The 25,865-nt window shown below is 44.6% G+C and overlaps 1 long non-coding RNA gene and 1 pseudogene across 1 annotated transcript; both read right to left on the bottom strand.

The window, feature by feature from the left end:
- Positions 1–7,318: 7,318 nt before the first annotated feature.
- LOC134464674 (uncharacterized) lies at positions 7,319–11,756 on the bottom strand. Its single transcript, XR_010038012.1, has 4 exons — positions 11,554–11,756; positions 8,999–9,114; positions 8,445–8,512; positions 7,319–7,479 (listed from the first exon to the last, which is right to left on the bottom strand). It is a non-coding gene; the product is annotated as an uncharacterized LOC134464674 (long non-coding RNA).
- A 4,229-nt stretch (positions 11,757–15,985) lies between these two features.
- On the bottom strand, positions 15,986–20,358 carry LOC134464288 (uncharacterized protein K02A2.6-like; annotated as a pseudogene).
- Between the last annotated feature and the right edge of the window lie 5,507 nt (positions 20,359–25,865).

The raw sequence follows: 25,865 nt of genomic DNA, 5'->3' as shown, positions 1-25,865 counted from the left end.
GCTTACTGACACCATCATTTTTCTGTAACTTCACATTTGCATCAGCTGGGGTTGTGACCAGATTTGCTTTATCCATGCCGTATTTCTGAAGAACGGCTTCAATGTAATGCTTTTGGTGAAGGTACACACACTTGTTTGTCTTGTCTTGAATCACTGAGATGCCTAGTATGTAAGACAACTCACCCATGTCTTTCATCTTGTATCTGTTTTTCAGAGCAACTTTCAACTCACTCATGCTCTGCAATGACTCTGTGATCAGAATCAAATCATCGACATAAACAGCTAAGATCTCTAGCTCCTGTCGAGCTCTCACGAACACACAGGGATCTGATGTGCTCTGGTTGAATCCAAGATCTTTCATGAACTCTGTGAAAGTCTTACTCCAGCAGCGAGGTGACTGCTTAAGGCCGTAGATTGCCTTTTTCAGCTCACACACCAAGTGCTCTTGGCCTGGCTTGACGTACCCGTCTGGTTGCTCCATGTAGATTTCCTCCTCTGGATGTCCATTTAGAAATGCAGTAACGACATCCATCTGGTGTACATGCATGTTATTCTGAACAGCAAAGGACAGCAATGCACGAATTGAGCTGAATCGTACAACAGGTGAGAACGTTTCATCATAGTCAGCGCCATACTTCTGTGAGTAACCCTTGGCAACAAGTCTGCACTTGTATCTCTCCACTTCTCCATCACTATGGTGCTTGACTTTGAACACCCATCTCGAACCTATTGGCTTTCTGTCTTTTGGCAATTTCACTAAGTCCCAAGTATCATTTTCAAGCAGGGACTCGAACTCCAAATCAGCTGCTTCCTTCCATTCCTTAGCATTAGAGCTTGTCATTGCTTCCTTCAGTGTACTTGGCTCATTTACACTACAGACATTTGCATAATGTTCAACAGTCACTGTGTCTGCATATTCATCATAGCCATACCTTGTTGGGGGCTTTCTGACTCTGCCGCACTCTCTCGGAGCTTCATTGACTGGTGTGTCATCGTTGACTGATGCTCCTCTCTCATCAGGACCACTGCCAGCATCACTGTCTGAACAAGACACTTCCACTTCCTGTTTCCAGTCGAAGTCGGTCTCATTGAAGATGACGTCCCGGCGAATCAGAATTCTCCTTTTCTCCTCATCCCACAGACGATAGCCCTTTGCATTGTTGGCATATCCCACGAAGCGAAGCTTCACCGCTTTCTTGTCCAGCTTTCTCCTCTCTACTTCTGGAACATGTGCATATGCCACACAGCCAAAAACTCTCATGTGACTGATGTTCGGCTTTTTGCCACTCCATCTCTGGTATGGGGTCTGTTGCTTTAGAAGTGATGTGGGCAACCTGTTCTGCACGTAGGCTGCTGTTGCTACAGCCTCTGCCCAATACATGTTTGGCAGCTTTGCATGAGACAGCATACTCCTTGCTGCTTCAACTAAAGTCCGATTTTTTCTTTCAGCTACACCGTTTTGCTGTGGTGTATGGGGTACAGACATTTCATGGTGGATGCCTTGAGCTTTCAGATATTCCTGGAATTCTTTCGACGTGTATTCCCCACCGTTGTCTGTTCTCAGTCTTGCAACTCTTTGTCCACACTCATTGGAGAATGTTCTCTCGAACTCCTTGAACTTGCTGAGCACTTCACTTTTCTGCCTCATGAAGTATACTTTGCAGCATCTTGAGTAATCATCAATGAATGTCACAAAATACTTTGACCCTCCTATGGATTCAGTCTGCATGGGACCACAGACATCACTATGAATCAGCTGCAGTTTTCGCTTTGAGCGTATTGCTCCCACTGACTTGAATGGCTTCCTAGCCAGCTTGCCCTCCACGCACGCTTCACAGAAGGAGTTCTCTTTTTCAGCAGAAAAGTCCATTCCACTCACCAGAGGTTTTAGCTCCTTCAGCATGGTAGTGTGGCCCAGTCTTTGATGCCATAGGCTGGCTGCAACTGATGCACTTCCTGCTGTATGAGGGACAGGCGTACTCCCCTCCACGTCCAGCTGGTATAGTCCATCGGATCGTTGTGTTCCCATCCCGAGAAGATCTCCATCTTTTCCACGAATGTAGCACCGGGCCTTCTTGAACTGCACAGTATTCCCTTTTTTCACAGCAGCTCCCACTGAGAAAAGATTCCCTGACAACTTGGGAACATACAGCACATCGTACATTGTGACATCTTTGACATCACTCACTTTGAAAGTCATTTTCATTTTTACCGTGCCGAGTCCTTGTGCATCGACTACTCTGCCATCGCCCAGTTTCACTGATTGTGGATTTGTGAATTCCTGGTAATCCTGCAGTATTTCTTTTGAGCATGTCATGTGTTTTGACGCTCCAGAGTCGATTAGCCATTCGACCTGTTTCACTTTTTCATTCTGATTTTCTCTGACAACAAATGCACTTTCGCTTGCACTTTCAGAATTTTCATTATCCTCACATGTCATTTGTTTAGCCTTGTGGGTTTGATTTTTATTTTTTAACTTTGGACAATTTCGTTTCAGATGTCCCTCTTTCCCACATTTAAAACATTTCCACTTGGATCTGTCGATTCCCTCAGGCTGTGGATCCCCACGCACTTGAGTTTGCATCGCAGAGGCGGCACCTGGTGGCGCAACACTGGTACTGCCGTTTGCCTGCACTCGCTTTTGTTCCTCATTTACTAATGACTGCTGCACGAATTGAAGAGTCAAACTGTCCATCTTTGTCTCCAGGGCAGTGACAATTGTTGCATAGCTGGGTGGGAGACTACCTAGCAATGTCACAATCTGATCCTCCTCCTCAATTACAGCACCAATAGCACTGAGCTGATCTGTTAATTCTTTCATGCGCTTCAAATGCTCGGTTATCGTTTCTCCTTCCTTCATTTCACACCTGAAGTACTTCTTCTTTAGAAACAATTTATTTGCTAGAGTGTCTCTCTCAAAATGTCCCTTCAGCGTATCCCACGCTTCTTTAGGTGACTGGCAACTTGTAATTAGGTACAGTTGAGATGTACTTACATTAAGCACCAACATTGAAAACGCTTTTTCTTTCTTCCTAGCGAATTCGGCTCGTGCAGCTGCGTTAGCATCCTGTGCTAATGTTTCCGTCTCCATTACCATGCCCCATAGACTCTTAGCTTTCAGCAGATGCTCGATCTGGAATTTCCACGTTGCCCAGTTGTCTGGTCCACTTAGCTTGTCGATAAACAGTCTGTCCTCCATTGTGAATCCCACAACACTGAGTACTCCACACAGAATCCGTGTAAAACCACTGTTTTAAGCTATTTACTAGAACTGACTGGGACCGACTGGGCCCATAACCTATTGAAGTTTCACGAGCATTTATTGAACTGAAACACGGAGCATACATAGCACCACAAGGTGGCAGTATTTCACATTCTGACCTGCATTAACCTGCATTGTCAAATTACTGTATTACAACAAGCGCGATGCTAGCGAGTACAGGTTGAAATCTTCTAACCTGCTGTAAAACTACACACCTGAACGATTTGTCAATACAGCCTATTGTTAAACAACAGTCATAGTGCTTACCAGGAACGTTTTGTTGATGATATTTGTGACTGGAAATCGCAGTAGCAATGTATTTAGCATGGGTTCCCCTTTCCATTCCATACATTTTCCCACATGAAGGACTGGCCTACGCTCGTTACTGCAGTATGCATGCAAAGCTAACTGGCTACAATGGGAACCGATGAGACTGAGCCTTCTCCCTGTTAGAGATTCTCTGGACGAATCCAACGCACCATATGACGTCATTTTCCGCCAGGATAGTTTTCCCGCCATATTGAATTTTGTAAAATTCAATAAAAATGCTTCTTTTCCCGCATTTTTTGACCAATTTGCCCGAAACTTTGTATATAGTATCTCTGGACTGAGCTACACACGGGGTCTCAAGGAATATTGGATATCTTTTGTCGTTTAGCCGTGACAGCCAATCAAAATTGTCGTAAAAGTGGCAAAACAGGAAGTGAGGTCATATCTCAGCAACCGTTTGTCGAATTAGGCTGGGATTTTGTACACACATAGTAGTCCATCCATGACCTACCACAAAGAAAATCATATCCCCAGCTCAAACTCTGTAGCGCCACCAACAGGTCAAATTTTCAGCTACACTTTTGCCTGTAGCTTTTACACAATATGCATAATTTACAAAAATAATACTATCACTAGAATCCTTGGGCCAAGCCGAATCCAACGCACTATATGACTTCATGTCAACCGGAAGAAACAAATCCGCCATTTTGAATTTTGTGAAATTCAATAAAAATAATAATAATAATAATAAATATAGCTGCGAGCAGCAATGCGTGGCCAAGCAGTAAACTTGGCAAAGTTGCCACGGCAACAGAAGGAACTGTAGCTCCCCCTTTGGCCCGAATCTCGCCAATGTTGGTCCGTTGAAGAGCTGCCGAGATATGAGCTCACTTCCTGTTACCTCTTGGTGGCGCTAGAGAGTTTGAGTTTGGGGTCTGGATTTTTTTTGTGGGAGATCATGGGATTGACTAGTATGTGTGCAAAAAATAGGTAAAAGAATCTGACAAACGGTTGCTGAGATATGACCTCACTTCCTGTTTTGCCACTTTTACGACAATTTTGATTGGCTGTCACCTCCAAACGATAAGAGGTATCAAAAATTCTTTGGATACCCTAATGCCTATCAGTCTGAAGATGATGTGTACCTTTTTGCTGGTCATTCTGACAAAAATTGTGTGACAAGTAGCATTTTATTGAATTTTACAAAATTCAAAATGGTGGAATTTCCCTTCTGTGTTTACATAATTTTATATAGTGCGTTGGATTCGGCTTGGCCCAAGGATTCTAGTGATAATATATTTTACATTGTGCACATGGTTTAAAAGCTACAGGCAAAAATGTAGCTAAAATTTTGACCTGTTGGTGGCGCTACAGAGTTTGAGCTGGGGGTCTGAATTTTTTTTCAGTAGGTCATAGGATGGACATCTATGTGTGTAAAAAATCCTAGCCGAAACCGACAAAGGGTTGCTGAGATATGACCTCACTTCCTGTTTTGCAACGTTTACAACAATTTTGATTGGCTGTCACGGCTAAACGATAAAATATATCTAATATTCCTTGAGACCCCATACAAACCTCAGTACAGAGATACAATATACCGAATTTCGGGCGAAATGGTCAAAAATTGCGGGAAAAATAGCATTTTTATTGAATTTTACAAAATTCAAAATGGCGGGAAAACTATCCTGGCGGAAAATGACGTCATAGGGTGCGTTGGATTCGTCTTGGCCCAAGGATTCCAGGGATACCAAGTTTATGAAAATTGGCCCAGCGGTTCAAAAGTTACAAGCAGAAATGTACCTGCAACTTTGACCTGTTGGTGGCGCTAGAGCGTTGGGGCTGGGGACCTATAAATTGCTGTGGCTAATGCTGAGCCAGGCCCGAATGTGTGTGCCGATTTACAGCATTTTCCTACGTACGGTTCTATGGGCTGCCATAGACTTGCTAAGGAGAGGAAAGGTGACATAATAAGAATACCAGCTAAAACAGTAGGGGCCTTCGCCAGCTTCGCTGCTTGGCCCCTAATAATTGTATTTGTATAGCACTGTGTCATACAAGGCATGTAACTCAAAGTGCTTAACAAATGGGAAAAAACATCATTGTTAGAGATGGATTTAAAAGGAGAGGTATAGAGGAGAGGCAGAAATAGCAGGAAGGCAGAGGAAGAAGAGATGGACAGATTGTGGAGTCATAAGGTCAACGTAGGTTAGGACCAGGATTCTTAGATGCATAAGGTCCAAAGTGGCTGGGCCTAGCATAAGTCATACATAGTCACACAGAGATTGGGCGCTCAGGTGCGGCCCCTGGTGGCATCAGGGATGAGGAAAAACTCCCTTTCGCTTGAATCATAGTTTGTAGGGGGAAAAAAGGCTCAGTGAGGTCTGAGAAAAAAAACCCTATAGTCCAGTTCGCACAGACTCGCAGTCAGACTGGTCTCTCGCAGGCGAGAGGAATGATTTTTTTTTGTTTTTGAACAGGCGGCGGCGGACCAACACATATCTCCAAAGGTAGGCCTATGTAGTTTATTAAGTAACTATCAAGGCTGTATTAAAAACGAATTGCAGACTAATTACTACTAATTAATGGCATGCCCATAACTGTCTCTGTCTCTTGACGGATGTAGGCCTATGGAAACCGATGCTGGTAAAACATCCTGTTATCCACCTTCTGTGATTAGCCAACTTGCTATACTTTGGTCAAAGTTTTGTAGTCAAAGCTAATGTGTTGTTCCCAGTGGAAGTAAATCAATGGTTGTTCGTTATTGTTTTCAATGCTAGAAGAAATATAAACTTCCCTAAAAAAATAAAATTCCCTGGGCTGATGTCATGAAAGCATGAGTTGCAAACGAAAGCACGAGTTGAAAGACCACCAGCTGATACAGCTAAAGTTAGCCATATGGGCATGCGTGGGGCTAGACCCAAACTGACAACAAAGACAGGGTTGCAGAAACAGAGGTTTGGTTATTACCGTAATTATAATTGTGATGAGAACAATTTGTAGTGCTTTTCATGACACTTTACAGTACAGAAATGCATGTATCACTTCCATAAAATAGGCTACTACACATGCTGGCTACTTCCTCCAAAATCATACATGTTGTAATTTAATTAAATATGAAGAGTTCAGATGCAAAACCCCCTAAGTGCCATTTCAAAAAATAATCTTGATTCATTTTTCTTAAATATAAAGCTATCAAAATTGCATAGTATTTTATTTTATGAATGTAACATAACTATTTATATGTATTATCAAGTACATGAATGTAAACAAAACCAACAACGGGGTTCCCTAAAAACATAGAAGTGCAGGTCTTCAGAAATGGAGTTAGGGGGTTTTGCATCTGAACTCTTCATATATTTTGTGTGGTAGGAAATCCTCCCTGGATCCCTGTGAGACCCTCCTTGCAAGTCTGTTCTGCATGGAGTCCTCCATCATCAGCCGGGGTTGCCATTTGATCACCTTGCATGGCTGGAGCCTGTACCATGTTTGCACTTTGTTTACAAGCTCTTTTCTCTTTCTTTAAAAGTGTACCTCAGAAAAATACAGTGTAGTTAAGTATTTTGGCAAATTGTAATAAAAGGAATGTATGCACTTTTTAAAAGTGTATTTTATTTTATTTCAAATACAGTGCAATTCAGTTTAAAAAACAAAATACAATTCAGTATACTTTGTCAAATGCCACCAGTTTGAAGTTATGTATGTAATTTTTTAAATATGAATTCTTTTGTTCATTTTAACATCCATTTCTCAGTATTTATTTAGAGCTGTGAAAAGGGCTTTCATCATTGTGGTTAGTAAGTGGTCAGATCCCCTTGGGACATGTCAACTGTCGAGCTCTTCTGTGGATGGTGGGACCAGGGCTCTGTCGTCTCTGGTCATTTGGTCTGATCACACTTCTGCTGGAAAGTCCAGTTCCCATCAGCCTCTGGGGATATTGCCTTCTGGATCTGTGGAATATATGCATATGTTTTAGAAATTTGGTCTGACTTGGTTTTGTAGTATGGTTAAGCACAGTAAAGTACTGTGCTTCGATATTTAAAAAAAAAAACCTCTTCCCTTGGGAGTGCTTGTCATCAAGGAGTGCTGCTTCACTTTTTTCTGGCAAGCAGGTGCACTTCAGCTTAAGGAAAAAGTCACTTTAAGATATGGCTTAACTCAACTGGTTAGTCTTCCCAAAGATTCCAAAGGCAAACTGCTGGTAAAGTAAAAAAAAAAAAAAACTTCAATGAAACGGGCTGACGGGTTGCGACTACTGTCTTTGTCAGAGCCTGAAGCAGTTTGCCTTTGGAATCTTTGGCAAGACTAACCACAGTCAGTACTGAAGTTGAGTTTAGCCATGTCTTAAGCACTGAGAGCTGTCTCAAGTCGATTATGTTTGTTATACTGTAGTTGACTGCGGCCAACAGCATCCTGGTCTGGTAAATGAGTGGGGTATAGGCCATGTGTTTTGATGGATGAATCAGAATGTGGTTTTGCATATTTTCCGGATCTGATGTGGTTCTGTGAGTATGGTGAATGAACGACATTGCAGAAACATTTGTCACCATGTTTCCTAAAAAATACATCAGTCATGTCTAGTACATATCACAAACAACTGAGGGTGGATTACAATATGCGGACTCCTGTCCTATCTTTCTCACTGGTCTGCTTGTGACCTCGTGATGATGTCACTGACGACAGAAAATAATTCAATATCTTGCAAAAGCACAATTCTAATGTAATTTTCTAATTTGGAGTCGGGGTGGTGAAATAAGAACAGTCCACCAAAAGTTGTTGTGGCTAGGCTGACAGCGGGTAAACTTTGTTTTCTCCACGGAGGCAGGGCATCAGCAAAACGCCAGGTCACAAGCACAAGTGGAGGACGGGAGTCTGCATATTTGAAAGCACCCTAACAGTGACTGCAGAGACTTACCTGAGGTTCAGAAACTTGGGTACTGGGTTAACCACCTCTTGTCAAACAGAACTGGACTGCAGCTGAACCTACAGACAACATAACAAGCAGAAGTACTATTAGTTTCAACGATGTGATATCAGACTACTACTTTTGTACTTACATCCATAACAGTACTTTCACTTAAGTCATATTTGAATACAAGTAAATAAAATGGAGGATGCCAAATTGAGCATGGTATGTTGTTGTAATGGCGAGATTAAGTCACAGATGTTCCTGTCGGAAGGAAGCATATAAGACATTTATGGACAACCCTATAACTATTTGCAATCAGACATGGGTGTAATTTTAGGTGTGGATGGTGGGGACACTTTTGAGATGAACCTAGATTATCCCTACCATTTTCCCCACATTGTAATGGAAAAAAATAGCTGACCCGGACCATTTTACCACAATAATGTCCCCACCATTTGGAAAGCCAAACCTACAACTTTGCCAACAAGAGTTGTATAAAGTAGTAGAAGTACTGTTACACATGTTATTACAACACTAGTGGTATGACTACTAATACATACTGAGAGAAAACTCATCTCGGGCTGACTCCGTGCTGGAAATCACTGGTCCATGTGATGGTCTGACTCTGAGCTTGAACAGGCAGGAGTAGGTCAGGCTCGCGATTGTAGCTGGCTGGCTGCAATATAATAAAGACAAAATGTTGCGCTGCTCATCAATATCCCCACAAAAGTTCCCAAGCACAACTCCGTAGGCCTATTGCAACATCCACTGAAAGAGAACACGAACGACATGGTTTAGCCAGCAGCTTTATAAGACAGAGAACGGTATTTTGCACATCGTGGGACAGGAGCCAAAACTATGCATAACATGATGTTTCTCTTTGCAGCAGCTACAACCTAAACACCGACTTCAAGCCGCACAAGTATTGTGGTTAAAATAGTACATAGGTTACAGGTATCACTGGTAACCTGCCCACGAGAACCAGGTTACATTACGGACCAACTTTTACTAGCAGCTGAGTCACGTCACATACCTGTAATAAATGTGGAGTTATTACGGTAATCTGTTTTGGTGCTTGTTACAGTTGCCAAATCACAACTTGGACAACGGTGTTTGGTCAGCTGCTATTGAAACATGACTTGTTACATTAATCCGTTTTGGTGCTTGTTACAGTTTCCAAATCACAACTTGTGACAAAGGTGTTTGCAGTTAGTCTAGGTCTGTGGGTGTTTGGGTAGCTGCTATTGCAACATTGCAATATGCTAACCAAACACCGTCGTCATGTTGCAATTAGCAGCTAACACCGTTGTCACGATTTGGAAACAAGCACCAAAACGGACTATTAACTCCACATTTTCTATATTTACAGGTTCTAAATACAGACAGATGTAGGCTACACACTTACGATTGAAACAACGCCGCATATTTTTTTCTAGGAAAACCAAAAGGGATGACGGCCAGGTCAGCATGGGTTTAGCATCCCGGTATTCAGATATAAAGTAATGCCTAGTCTGCTGAGAGCCATACCTGAGGCTTTGGCTAAGTCTATCGTTTATTCTAAAACAGCCACGACAACCACTGAAACCACCAAAGTTGCTGATTGGTCCGTGTATCATCCGATCATGCAATTATTCCATTCAATCTGGCAAATGGAAAAACAAAAAAAATGATGCAATACTTTGTTTTCCTGTTTTTTAGTATGAGCAAAACTTTGGGGATTGATGTTTGTTTTCGTTTTTCAACCTAAAACAGAACAAATCATAAACAGGGAAACCAAAATGAAATGTTAACAGTAATTTTTCCTTCCCATGGTCTCGTGGAGGCGCTAGAGCCTCGTGATGTCACAAGGCGTCATTTCAATTGGGATGTTGAATGAAGAAATGTCCACCAATATTGTTCTGCCTTGGCTGGCAGGGTGGAAACTGTTTTCTCCAGGGAAGTGTCTGCGAAGGGCCATTCCACAAGCGCAAATCGAGGAAGAGAGTTTAGATAATGGCGTGTATTACAGGCTGCACTCTGTCTCTCACGGCACGTCAGTCCGTGTGTGACCTCGGGCACAAACGCAAGATGCAAGTTGACCATGGTGCCATTTGGGGCAAATTGCGCACAGTCTGGGTTGACAGACAGCACATGTAACATGTAGGCCTAACTCACCCGACTCGCTTGGGAGGGTAGGTTAGTGGTCAGAGCGAGGGACAGTAGCCTATCATCTTAATGGAAAGACACTTCAGGTCCACGTTTAAATGGGGCCATGCGTAACGCATCCAAAACCAGGGAGGTGTCCCATGGTGTTCTAACAGATAGGTAGCCTAGAGGTCGGTCGGATGGAGACGTCTAACACCTTTCACAAATGTTCGCCTACAGTAGCCTAGCTTAAGTAGTAGCCTAATGCTGATGTGGCATGCAGAAATAGCAACCAGATACGCCTAAACTGTGGAGGAGACCTCGCTGGCAGTTCCCAGGAATAGGCTATCAGTAGACGGTACCACAACAGTTGAAGAAAAGTTTCTTCCGATTCACGCACCAATTGTCAAAACTTAATTCCACCTGTAATAATAAAATGATCTAGTGGAAGGAGCCTTAGCCCATTAGATAGTCACTCACAATTATTAACCTATGGGGTAGACATACTGGACCGGACACAGTAGCCTACAGTGCGTAAAGGAGTTAGGCTATCTTTACCACCCACAGGCACCGACATAAGGGGCTACCAGTAGAACAGAAAGATGTTCTGTGAAGTAGGAACATCAGAAGGCTGATTATAGGCCTCGGGGAAATGCGTAAAGCAGCGCGTTTGGTAGCAACTTGTGCACTATTGTGTCTTACTTATGCGAGCAATAGAAAAGCACCGCGGGAAATGGGACCAATAATCGTAAATTAGAGTTGTTATTTCGTTTTGGTTTTCTCGTTTATTACTTGTTCTGTTTTGAGTTGGGGAAAGGGAAATCAACATAACTCCCCATTTTTTGCCCATATGGAAAAACGGGAAAACAAAATATGGAGTCGTTATTTCGTTTTCCGTTTGCCAGATTGAATGGAATAATTGAATGATCGGATGATACACGGACCCTGATTCACTCAACCTAACATCAATATTGAACTCAACAACACTCACCAGTTCTCCAAAATATTCTGTATGAGTCCATCGACATGTCGTCCTCCACATCTGAGGCAGCCGCGGCTGCAGCATCATCGACAGGTGGCTTCGGCTTCGTACCTGTCCTACGACATTTAAAGATGGTCTAGCTCTAAAATTACATTTGTAATCTGTTTCAGATGCCACCAAAATGACATGCAAGTCTGACTCGTTGGTGTATCTGAATAAACTCAAAGCTGATTTATTTTCTGAATCGCTGTCTATAGCCCAGCACTTTTCCGACTCGCTGATCATTGTAGCCCAGCAACGAGTAGTGCTCCCTGTGCGTACGTCACTGTCTTGGTTATTAAAAAAAGAATGCGAGGAAAATTTGAATTTTTGTTTTCGGCAGGTCACTGGAAAAACTTAAACTGTATAAAATCTGCAGGATATATCACCTTCTCCATTATGCCTTATTAATAATGATAATAAGTTACATTAGGAACTTGTAAAGACGTGTGTACTTTAAAAGTCGTGAATTTTGACCTTTAAATTATAACCCATACAATGCCCTGTTCCTATACGTTTCTGTGTGTGTGCGTGTGTGTGCGCACACACACACACACACACACACACACACACACACACACACACACACACACACACACACACACACACACAATCTCTAGCCTACCACAGCACCCACTCAAACCACTCCCCCAGGCCCTCTAGAACATGCATGCACGCCACATACCACACACACACACACACATGCACGCACGCACACACACACACACACACACACACACACACACACACACACACACACACACACACAAACACAAACACAAACACAAACACAAACATTAAACAGGGCATGTGTCTTCACATGTCTTGACAAACATTTGCACCGGAACTGAGTACTGGCTAAGATGAGTCTGATAGCGAAACACTTGTGTAGATTTTTAAGTAGTAGGCCTACTTTAAGCAGAGTAAAGACTAAAATACTGAGTACTGGCTAAGATGAGTCTGATAGCGAAACAATGAAATGCCCACCAATAAATATTACATTTACTTTTGTATCTTTTCTCGCGTAGATTTTTAAGTAGTAGGCCTACTTTAAGCAGAGTAAAGACTAAATTACTTTCACTAAATTATAACTATTCTGTACTCTTTCCGCCTGTTTAGAACACACACATACAATAGTGTAATCATGCAAATACAGTCAACCACTCCATGTGCACCACTTGGTTAAAACCTTGCATCAGCACTGAGCACCCCCCCACACACACACACACTACACAAACCCTCCTGTAGAACACACATAGGCCTATACAACATATACAATGCTGTCACACAAACACACACAAGTTACTTCATATATACACAATGTGTGTGTGTGTGTGTGTGTGTGTGTGTGTGTGTGTGTGTGTGTGTGTGTGTGTGTGTGTGTGGGTGTGGGTGTGGGTGCGTGCATGTGTGGGTGCGTGCGTGCGTGTGTGTAACTCACAGTAGCCGTAGTGCTGACTTGGGCAGGTCATCAGTAGCAGAAGAGTCCAGAGGATGGATGCCATCTTCTTCTCTTTCATCCTCATTTCCCCCCTCTCCCTCCTCTCCTCCTCTATCCTTTTTTTCTGTGTGTGTGTGTGTGATGAGCAGTTCAGAACAGCACACTAATGTGTGTGCGGACTAAAGAGGAGTTCGTCTTTTAAGCGTGCGTGAGAAGCATCCACATCAGTGTCTCCTCCTCTTTTCACACCTTCTATAAATACATCACATCTGCGTGTGAGCGTATCTGTGGTTTTTAAGATGAAAAACAGACTCCTCTGACCTACATCGCTTGGCATGCAGAAAAAAAAGTCAGACGGCGCACCAGGCCGAGCGACAGACGCAGTATCACATACTAGAGTCACTGTACACAACAAACAAGTCCTGTCTGTAGTGAATGTTAGTATTCATGTATTAAACTACCAAACTACTGTATTATGCTGTACTGTATTGTATTAAACTACCCAACAAACAAATCATGTCTGTAGTGAATGTTAGTATGTATTAAACTACCAAACTGTATTATGCTGTACTGTATTGTATTAAACTACCAAACAAACAAATCATGTCTGTAGTGAATGTCAGTATTTACTCATTATATATTATGTACACATTACTGTATTGTATTAACCCTTTAGCGCAGAGTCTATGTTATAACCTTACTGTCAACAAAATTGTAATGGCTATGTCTTAATCTGTTAATCTGTTAAGGCTCTGGGTGGATTCCAATATGCAGACTCCCATCCTCCCTTGCTCACTTGCCTGCTTGTGACCTCATGATGACGTCACTGATTTCTCATTTGCAATCGGGATGGTGAATGGAAAAACAGTCCCCCAAAAATTGTTGTGCCTAGGCTGACAGCGATGAAACTTAATTATTTTCTCCACAGAGGCGGGGCGAGATCACAGGCACAAGTGGAGGAGGGGAGTCCGCATATTGGAAAGCACCCTCTCTGTACTGTCATAGCAATGTTGATATGATGTAGTTGAGTATTTTCAGCAAATAGTGAAAATGCCCGCTGGCGACCTCATCTGAAGTAAGAGGCTACACTACCCAAAGCCATTCAACATGCCCCCTTCACTGGCCATGTTTAAACAACACCTCAAAACTCATCTCCTCTTGGAGGCCTTTGGCTGCTAGTTTCAACCAGTGCACACACCTACAGTACATACCCCTACATCTACAATGATACCATGTGAAGCACACTGTAGTATTTTGAAAGGCGCCATATAAAAACAAAAGTATTATTGTTATTATTATGTGAACATTTTATGTGTACTTTGGGGAGGGGGGGTATTCCAAGAGCTTGGGTAGCCTCTTCTTTGGGGGCGGGGGGGGATTTGGGCGGGATATTATCCGAGCATGGTTAGTCTCTTCTTGGGGGGTATTCCAAGAGCTTGGGTAGTCCCTTCTTTGGGGGGTATTCTCACAGCATGGGTAGTCCTTTCTTTGGGGGGGGGATTCCAAGAGCATACTCTCTCTCTCTCTCTCTCTGCATGGTTGCAAACTTGCTCCCCCCAACTAACTCTTTCTCTCCCTTTCTCTTCCAGCACGGATAGAGTCCAGCTCGCACGCACACATTGGCACTGCTGTCCTCCTCTCCCAGCATGCACAGAGCAAAGTCTCTCTTTCTCTCTGTCTCTCTCTCTCTCTCTCTCTCTCTCTCTCTCTCTCTCTCTCTCTCTCTCTCTCTCTCTCTCCCTCCCTCTCTCCATGTCCTCCTCTCCCTGCATGAATGGGTTGTGTACAGGCCTACTGGGGTCGTTGTCCAGGGGCCCCGGGGAGCCCCCGTAGCCCAAAACAGTTTGTGACGCTGACTCCACTTGTGATGTCAGAGGGCCTCCACCCTCTAGGATCCCATGACTGCATGAGTGCTAAGTATTATTGTATGGCATCTGATGAAAATAGAGGAACATGTATTGTCAATTGACATTAGGCTACCAAGGGTAATTTGGGGAAGAGGAGTGGGTTTTCAGGCAGTAGCCCACATGGAAACCAGTGGATATTGCTGGTCCTCTGTTGTCCAGAGGGGAGGCCCTGGGGTCCTAGGTAGGGAGGACGAGGACATGCTTTAGGAGAGTCATTTGATTTGAAAAAACTCTCTACCAGGGAGACCCTGACCTCTGCCCTGACCTCTGCCCTGACCTCTGCCCTGACCTCTGCCCTGACCTCTGCCCTCTGGGCGGGGTGGCATGCTTTTTGAAGGTCACCTGACTAGAAAGATTTCTGACTATCAGGAGTCCTAGTTAGGAGGACGGCATACTTTAATGTGTTAACCTGTTAAAACACAGCGTTGTAAATGTGATGTTACCAGAATGGCAATGGCCAAGTCATAGTGCATTACTAAAGGCCCAGTGTTATGTCACAGTAGTGCAGCACTATGATAGTCACCCTCTCAATGACCAAGTCATAGTGCATTACTAAAGGCCCAGTGTTACTGTATGTCACAGTAGTGCAGCACTATGATAGTCACCCTCTCAATGTCTATTACAGCGTTCCACTGGTGGAGCGGTGTGCATTATGGGGCTACGACAGGGGTCCTGTTGGGCCTATATAAACATGCTCTTAGGTGGTCATTATGGGGCTATGACAGGGGTCCTGTTGGGCCTATATAAACATGCTCTTAGATGGTCATTATGGGGCTATGACAGGGGTCCTGTTGGGCCTATATAAACATGCTCTTAGATGGTCATTATGGGGCTATGACAGGGGTCCTGTTGGGCCTATATAAACATGCTCTTAGATGGTCATTGTGGTAACTTGTAATAAATAAACCACGAAAACACTGATGATGAGTTTGTACTTTTATATAAGAAGGTCAATAATAAAACACGTTAGCGGCCTCGGAGATAACTAACACAGCTTGTCATGGGAACGTAGTCTTCCACTCTGCGATACAACACAGACTGCACTGGGTAATACTGCACCTCCCAACATTCCATGGTCATCAAGCGCCACCTATTGGTAGTAACTGAATATTGCCCTTATACATCATTACAACATTCCTCCCCAATTAAGTTCAGAAATTCCTCCCTTAACTATTAAATGTAACAACTGAAAATCAATCTGGAGTTGAGTACTTCCATAAACCCATACTGACCTTAACACAGTCAACAAATTATTTTTAGCATACACCTGAAAAGAAAACATAGTATGCATTAAGAAAAGCAGTGATACTTATCAAAAGTCCAGTCTATCAGGAGCCCTTCGAGCACGCTGTGATCTGCGCACTGTCTCCTGTGGAACAGCAGTCACCACAGGCGTTGGAGCTTTGGGAGACTCCTGTGCTGCGGTCACCACAGGGGTCGGTGGTGTCGGTGTGCCGGTGCTTGACTGTCCAGTCTCTGCCGGTGGCACAGACACCTCCGGTGGCGATTCCTCTGCCGGAGACGCTCCTCCAGGAGTCACCAGTGGCAACTCTGCAGTGCTGACAGTCTCTGGGTCGGTGTCGTGACGCAGCCGCACATGGTCCTGATGCCTGCGGAACTCTCGTCCATCTGTCAGCTTGATGACGTAGGAGACGGGACCTTTCTGTGACAGGATAACCCCCGGAAGCCATTGCTGCTTGAAGTAACTGCCGAAATTCTTGACATAGACATTGTCACCTGGTTTCAGCAGTCTGTCTCTCGCATGAAGATCGTGTCTCTCCTTCTGCTTTTCTTGTTTTCTCTCCACCTTTGCTTTTAGGTCAGGGCGAAGCAGATCTAGCCTTGACTTAGGCCTACGGCCCATCAACATCTCTGCTGGTGTACGTGCAGTGGTGGTCTGTGGAGTGAGGCGATACTTGAACAGGAAACGTGAGAGTCTAGAACTCAGTGAATCACCTGTCATGCGCTTCAACCCCTCCTTCACGGTCTGTACAGCACGTTCAGCCAGTCCATTCGATGCTGGGTGAAAAGGAGCCGTGCGAATGTGACGGATTCCATTCTGCTGCATGAAGTCACTGAACAGCTCGCTTGTGAAGGTTGGGCCATTGTCACTGACCAGGGAGTCAGGTAAACCATGAACTGCAAACACTTGTCGGAGTTTCTCAATGGTTGAGGGAGCTGTTATGTTGCCCATGATGTGGCACTCTATCCACTTAGAGTGGGCGTCGACCATGACCATGAACATCTGACCCATGAAGGGCCCTGCAAAGTCCAGATGTAATCTAGACCAGGGACGGTCTGGCCACTCCCATGGATGCAAGGGAGCTGGTGGCGGACTTTTCTGATTGACCCCACACTGTTTGCACCCTTTTACCCTGTTTTCCAGGTCTAAGTCCATGCTTGGCCACCAGATGTAGGATCTTGCTAGACTTTTCATCCTAGACACCCCTGGATGTGTCTCATGCAATTCTTCCACGATCTGTGAGTGGCCTGGGGCAGGCACGACGACCCTCGACCCCCAGAAGATGCACCCATCTTGTAAACTCAGCTCAGTCTTTCTTTTCACATAAGGCCTTAACTCCTCATCCTCAATAACCGCTGGCCAGCCTTGTAACAGGTAAGTCTTTACCTTAGACATGACAGGGTCTCGCTCAGTCCATTGCTTGACCTGGGATGCTGTCACTGGTGTTTCCGACAACTTCTCTAATGAAAAGACAGTCTCTGGAGGCACATAAGTGGTGACAGGTGTATCCGGCAATGGCAGGCGACTGAATGCGTCGGCATTTGCATTGTCCTTTCCTGCTCTGAACACAATGGTGTATTGGTAAGCTGACAATGTTAGTGCCCAACGTTGGATTCGGGCGGAGGCCAGTGGTGGAATGCAGTGTGTCTCACCAAACAGACTCATGAGTGGCTTATGGTCTGTGTGGATTTTGAAAGGACGGCCGTAAAGGTACTGATGGAAGCGCTTAACAGCAAACACAACTGCCAGGCCCTCCTTGTCTAGCTGCGAGTACCCCTTTTCCGCAGCCGTCAAAGTGCGTGAAGCAAAGCCAATAGGCTTCTCTGATCCATCTTCCATCACATGGGACAGCACTGCCCCTACCCCATACGGTGAGGCATCACATGCGAGGGTCACCTCTTTGTCTGGATCAAAGTGCACAAGCAATTTCGCTGACTGGAGTCGTTCTTTCACCTCCATGAACGCTTTTTCTTGCTCCTCACACCACTGCCACTTTGTGTCATTGTGCAGTAGTTTGTACAGCGGCGCCAAGACCTTTGAGAGGTCCTGCAGGAATTTCCCATAGTAATTTACCATCCCAAGAAAAGATCTGAGTTCGGTGACGTTCTTGGGACTTGGGGCTTCCTTGACAGCGCGCACTTTGTCCTCCACTGGGGAGATACCCTCCGCTGTGATCTTGTGTCCTAGGTAAGTGACACTTGGTGACATGAACACACATTTGTCCCTTTTTAGTCTCAGCCCTGCATCTGAGAGTCTCTGTAGCACCTGCTCCAAGTTGCCAAGATGCTCTGCCTCTGTAGCACCCGTAATGAGCAAATCATCCAGGTAGCATGCTACGTGTGGGATGCCCTGCAACAGACTGTCCATTGTCCTTTGGAAAATGGCGGGGCTGGACGCCACTCCAAACACCAAGCGGTTGAATTTGAACAATCCCTTGTGTGTGTTTATTGTGACGAACTCCTTGGACTCATCGTCCAGCAGCAGCTGCTGATAGGCGTGGCTCATGTCCAGTTTTGTGAATGACTTGCCCCCAGCCAGAGTTGCAAACAGGTCATCCACCCTTGGCAGCGGATACTCCTCCAGCTTTGAGACCTGGTTCACGGTAAGTTTATAGTCCCCGCATATCCTGACTGTTTTATCAGGCTTCATAACAGGAACAATGGGAGCTGCCCACTTGGAGAACTGCACTGGCTCAATGACGCCCAGCGCCTGTAAGCGCTCTAGCTCCTCCTCCACTTTCTGTTTCATGGCGTAGGGTACCACTCTGGGCTTGTAGAAACGTGGTTTGGCATTGGGGTCAATGTGCAGTTTGACTGTCATTCCCTTGAGTGTGCCCAGCTCATCTCTGAACACCTCACTGTATCGCTGCAGCACGTCCTCTGTTGTGCCCGTGTACTTCACCTCATGCCAGTTCAATTTTATTTTTCTGAGCCAGTCCCGGCCCAAAAGACTGGGCCCACTACCTTTGGCCACCACTAGTCTTCCCTCAGCCTCCTGATCTCCCACTGCTATGCTCACCTGTAGCACTCCCAGGTGGGGTATGGGCTGACCGGTGTACGTCCTCAGTTGGAGCTTGGATGGAGTCAGGGACGGTGGGTTGGACCTCCATGTCCTCCTGTAGGTCTCCTCACTGATGACAGACGCCGTCGCTCCTGAATCGATCTCAAACTTGACATCCTTTCCGTGTACAGTGACTGTGGCATAGTATGGCATAGGCGGTTCCTCATCAGTGTCCATTGCAAACATGTCAAAAGAACACATAGCCTCCTCGCTTGTTTCCTCAACATGGTGTGTGTGGGCCTGATTTTGCTTTCCTTTCCATTTTTCAGTGTTTTTGTTTTTAACCCCCTGCACTTCTTTTCTAAGTGTCCTTTTTTCTTGCACCCATGGCAGACAGCATCCTTGAATTTGCATTCGTTTGCATAGTGTGCCCCTCCACACCGAAAGCATTCAACTGGCTTGCCAGATCGCGAACTGTCTTTCTTTACATGATGCACTGCCACAGGTTGTGCTCCAGCTTGCCCTTTCTGAATGTCTTTGGCATTGCTAGCAGCCGTTTCCATTCCCTGAGAAATCTCTAGCGCCTTTTTGAAATCCAATTTTGGTGTTGTCTCACTCAGCAAACGGCGCTGAATTGCATCATCATTTATGCCGCATACAAGCCGGTCACGTAACATATCATCTAGCACCGCTCCGAATTCACAGTGTTGAGACAGCTGTCGAAGCTCTGCTACGAAGTTAGCCACTGACTGACCCGACTTTCTGAAGTGACTGTGGAACTTGAAACGCTGGACAATTATAGACGGTTTCGGATTGTGGTGGTCGCTAACAAGTTTGACTAAGTCTGCATATGGAATTTCACCTGGTTTCCGTGGTGTAGCCAAGTTCCGTATCAGCTTGTACGTCCTCGCCCCACACACACTCAGGAGAATCGAGCGCTTCCTAGCCTCTTCAGTAATTCCATTAGCATTGAAAAAGTGTCCCAACCTTTCCTCATACTCAGTCCAATCCTCGTCTCCCTCCACATATTCACCTACTGTCCCGAACGTTGCCATGATCTGCACAGGTCGTTGTCCTTCTCCCTGTCCTCTTTCAACAGCAACGGGCGCTCTGTTCCTCTCGACAACCCCTCGTTCCTCTGCGATAGCTGGTTCTTGTCGTTGGTCTCCACCGGTTTCACTCATAGCCAGTCTTGCCGCCTAAACTAGCTGACACTTGACTAGATAACGCTAACAACAAAACAAACGGGAAAACAAACTCCAGTTTCACCTCGTCGCCAAAAATATGTGGTAACTTGTAATAAATAAACCACGAAAACACTGATGCCGAGTTTGTACTTTTATATAAGAAGGTCAATAATAAAACATACACGTTAGCGGCCTCGGAGATAACTAACACAGCTTGTCATGGGAACGTAGTCTTCCACTCTCAGATACAACACAGACTGCACCGGTAATACTGCACCTCCCAACATTCCATGGTCATCAAGCGCCACCTATTGGTAGTAACTGAATATTGCCCTTATACATCATTACAACAGTCATTCTGGGGCTATCCTGTTGGGCCTATATAAACATGCTCTTAGATGGTCATTATGGGGCTATGACAGGGGTCCTGTTGGGCCTATATAAACATGCTTTTAGATGGTCATTATGGGGCTATGACAGGGGTCCTGTTGGGCCTATATAAACATGCTTTTAGATGGTCATTATGGGGCTATGACAGGGGTCCTGTTGGGCCTATATAAACATGCTTTTAGATGGCCAACACATTGACTATTTTAATAGGAGTACTAGGAGGAGGGCACACTTTAACTCAGGGGTCCCCAAACTTTTTTCTCTGGGGGCCACATTATCGTTCCTGACTGTGATCAGGGGCCGGGATCAATCATGTGGGCTGTATACTAGGCCACTGTCTGTTATAGCCATAATTTCTAGCAAAAAATAGTTAATTTTTATAAGTGATTTGCAAAAGAAGTGAGTACTTTACATGTTGTTCAATTTGAAATACCACAGATATTCCTTTTAATTTCTAATAACCATGTAAAAATAGCAAGGAAAGGTTAGAAAAATATGGTGATTGACAGTTTATGAGTGATACAATAGAAATGGTAGGCCTGTTTTTATTACAGTGAGATGAGAAACTAGTGAAAATTAAATTGTAGGAAGGCCTGTTGAGAAACAAAATAAAATATTTAAAATATAAAAAAATTAAAATATTTTCTCATTATTTTTTTAACTGTGAGAATTGCTTTTTTGGGCCAGTTCAAATGGTGAGGTGCAGAGTCAAAGGGACCTGGCGGGCCGCATCCGGCCCCCGGGCCTTAGTTTGGGGACCCCTGGTTTAATTGGTTAAGACAAGGCTTTTAAATGGTCAACACATTTTTTGAAGGTCATCTGATTAGAATAATCAAGCCATAGTGCATTACTACAGGCCCTGTGTTATGTCATAGTAGTGTAGTACTATGATAAGTCACCTTTTCAATGTCTATTGTAGCATTAAACTGTGACAAGGGTCAGAATGCTGTTAGAGGGTCAATTTATTGAGACGTTTTGACAGTACGAACAGAGGTCAGTTTTCTGCTGACATAAAAGTGACACAGTATGTCAATGGTCACACAATATGAATCCTGCCATTAGTAATTTACATTGATTGAGAGTGAGGGATAGCTGAGAGTCATCATTAAGAAGACATGGACATGGGTTGTGGGGTACAGTATATTGGGGTCAAGCAATTCTGATAGAAGACATAGCACTGACTAACACATACCTTTTGAAGGTCATCTGATTAGAAAGACTTCTGAGTGATTATCAGGGGTCCTAGTTTGGAGGGGGTGGAGTATACTTCTTTAAGGGGCCATACTTTCACAGGGCTGCTTATGATGTGATTATGAGAGCTTTCAAGTTTGTCAGAGGACGCTCAATTTCTTGGGCATACTACTTTAAGGGGGCCATACTTTCACAGGGCTGTGTGATTATGAGAGCCCCAGCTAAGGGCCCTGTATTCTGGCTACCAGGGGCCCTACATAGGGGGATGGATTGTTGTAGAGGACCCTCTGATTACGAGTCATGAAGGAGCTCTGATGGAACTGGAATAAAACCAACACACACACTCACATACACATACTGTACACACACACACACACACACACACACACACACACACACACACACACACACACACACACACACACACACACACACACACACACACACACACACACACACACACACACACACACACACACACACACACGTGCCCGCACGCACGCACACACGCACGCATGCCTGCATGTGTAATGAATGCCAACTGGCAGAGTTCACCAGTACTGGCAGAGTTCACTGGTAAAACTTTAATAAACCTCCCTCCTGAAGCCTCATTCTGATGCGGTAGCTATCAGCGTAGCTCAGTGGTATCATACTTTGGGCTCCCACGCGTGGTATGAACATTTTCGGGGATCACTTAGCTGTAGCACCATCACTGGAATGGTGCTGAGGGGCTACCAGACAGGCAGGGAGGCCAAAGCGTCATATTGTGCAATAACTCATCAACTGCTGTGTGCACGCATGGGACACTTAAGCAGCATATAAGATCTGATGTGACCACACATTTTGACTTGAGGAGACTTCTGCAAAACAACTTAAACCTCAACCTGTGAGACACGTGACACATACTCTCTTTTAGCAGTCTCTTTGCACTTGACTAGGTGAATATCAGGGTGTCTTATCTTGATACGATGTCTCTATTTGTATACGCCGCTCTCTCACACACTCACACACAGACACACGGACACATGGACATGCACGCACATGCACAGACACACACAGACACCCAGACACAGACACACACACAAGCACACACGCACACGCACACGCACACACACACACACAAACACACACACACCCCTCCCCCTTCACACTTCTGCTGAAGAACAGGATGTTTTCATTACCTTACACTTCAAAGATGATTTTACCAAAACCACCTAAAAAAACAAACACAAATGAGGAGGAGCACAGACTAACAAACACCTTTTAAAAAGAGTTTTAAAAAAGTTGCTATTATTATTATTAATATGTTATTATTATTAGAGAGAGAGAGAGAGAGAGAGAGAGCAGTTGGAGGAGACAGGCTCCCAGGTCAGGGGGTGCGGTCATAGCAACCAGGCCATAGCAACCAGTCCATAGCAACAAGGCCTTGAACATCCATCAGGCAGAATGTCATCACACAGCGTCCCTAGTAAGGTGAAAGGAGTGAAGGGGTCATTTATGTCTCTAAACCCTCCCCTGTCTCTCTCTCTTATGCACAACACATTTATACATACACGCACACACAGGTGCACGCACAGACATGGACGCACAAATGCAAACGTCAACAAACTTTGGTGCCGAGGGGACAACACATAGGCACAGAGGGCAAATTGTTGCAAGTGTGCATGCATGGGGCACTTTGGAAACAGTTATAAGATACGTGGGGTCACCACAGATCTTTATCTTGAAAGGAGTTGAGGCGGTTTCAGAACGCCTGCAAAAACAGCTTTAACCACAACCTGTTTACCGCATGACACAGACTCCTCTTGCACTTCACAGCTCTGATGAATATCTTGATAAAATGTCCCTATTCGTACCCCCCCTCACACAGGCACAGGCACATGCACACACATGTGCAAACACATACGCAGGCACACAGGCAACGTATGCATGCATACATACACACACATGCAAGTACACACAGACAGACATGGATGCACATATGCAGACGTCAACAGAATTTTGTGCAGAGGGGAAAGCACACAGACACAGAGGCCAAACAGCTGTGTCATTTCTAATGTCTCCAACCCCCCCCTCTCTATCTATCTATCTATCTATCTATCTATCTATCTATCTATCTATCTATCTATCTATCTATCTATCTATCTATCTATCTATCTATCTATCTATCTATCTATCTATCTATCTATCTATCGATCTATCTATCTATCTATCTATCTATCTATCTATCTATCTATCTATCTATCTATCTGCATAACAAATGCATGTGTACACAGGCAGGTGCACACACACAGACATGGATGCACACATGCAGACGTCAACACAATTTGTTGCCGAGGGGGCGGCACACAGACACAGAGGCCAAACCGCTGCAAGCGTGCAGGCATGGGGCACTTGGGCAACCACACATATTTATCTTTAAAGGAGTTTAGGTTTTATAACCTGTTAGCCGCATGACACACACCCCTCTTGCACTTCACAGATCTGATGAATATCTTCGTACACGGGAGAGCGCCCCACCGCCCCCCCCACACACACACACACACACAGACACATGCACATATGCACGCATGCAAACACACACACACACACACACAGACACACACACACACACACACACACACACGCACACGCACACGCACACGCACACGCACACGCACACACTCCCCTTCCCCTTCCACACGGAAAAAATGGATGTTTTTATTACTTTTATTACCTTTTGCTATTTTACCAAAAACACCTAAGGGGCATTAGCAGAAGCCACTAAACAGATACTCACCTAAAGGGCATTAGCTGAAGCCACTAAACAGATATTTCACCTAAATAGTTTAATACAGAATTTGGAGAGGCAGCAGGGCCACTNACAGCTTTGGCCGGGCCCAGGACAATGTCATCTTGAAGTACACCTTTACTCAATACATACAGTAAAATGGGTACCCAATTCTGGGCCCCCCCTCTTTTCCTGAGTCCGGGCACATTCCCCCCCCAGCTCCAGATGAGACTGGACTCTGGCCGGCTTCATTGTGGTCGTTTACAATCAAGATGTCTGGCGTCTGGTCAGCGCTGCAGAGCAGGACACCATGCTATGGGATCCCTGCACACAACTCTACCTGGCCATACTGTGTGCAGAATTATTAGGCAAACAAGTTTTTTGACAATATCGTCCATTTTATGCATATTGTCTGACACCACCCTTTATGGACATGAACACCTATTGGATTTAAGCATTCCAGGTCATGCATATTGGTATAATAAGAGACGGTGTGATCGAAGGAGCCCAATACCCTATATCAGGGCAAAATTAGTGTGCATAATTATTAGGCAACTTTGTTTTCCTCTCAGAAAATGAGCCACAAAAGAGATCTAACAAACTCTGTAAAGACTATAAACAATTTTGAAGTCTTCTAGAAGGGTGTGGCTGTCTTGAAATATTGGTCACATCCATCTAGTGCACCGTTACAAGCCATCAGTGTCACATGACATGTGCCCACAAAGTAACTGCCAGATTGAGAAGAATTGAAGATGAAACTACCACAAAACTATTACCCTGCAGTGCTGTTATATTCCAGAACTGAAACCTACATCGAGTGTCCACAAGAACATTGTTTTCAGCACTCAGAGACATGGCCAAGGTAAAACAGGTGGAAACCTGAAGACCACTCAACAAGAAACTTAAGTCAAGACTGGGTCAAGAAATGTCTTTAGACAGCTTTTTCAATGGTTTTATGAACTAGTGAAAGTGACTGTTAATGGACCAGGTTGATGAGCCTATGGCTAGATCAGTGATGTGCACACTCAGATCAATTCCTGAGTTCCACTCAAATACCAGCAGATTACTGCATAAATACCATTGTCTTCATAAATGATGTGATTTTCTCCCTCTAAATGATTCAGCCATGGGTCCATCCACCCTGTTTGTCAAG

The sequence above is a fragment of the Engraulis encrasicolus genome, chromosome 15, assembly GCF_034702125.1.
Source record: "Engraulis encrasicolus isolate BLACKSEA-1 chromosome 15, IST_EnEncr_1.0, whole genome shotgun sequence".
In the NCBI taxonomy this organism is placed as follows: domain Eukaryota; kingdom Metazoa; phylum Chordata; class Actinopteri; order Clupeiformes; family Engraulidae; genus Engraulis; species Engraulis encrasicolus.
The sequence above is the reverse complement of the archived record's forward strand: the minus strand, read 5'-3'. Positions and strand labels throughout refer to the sequence as shown.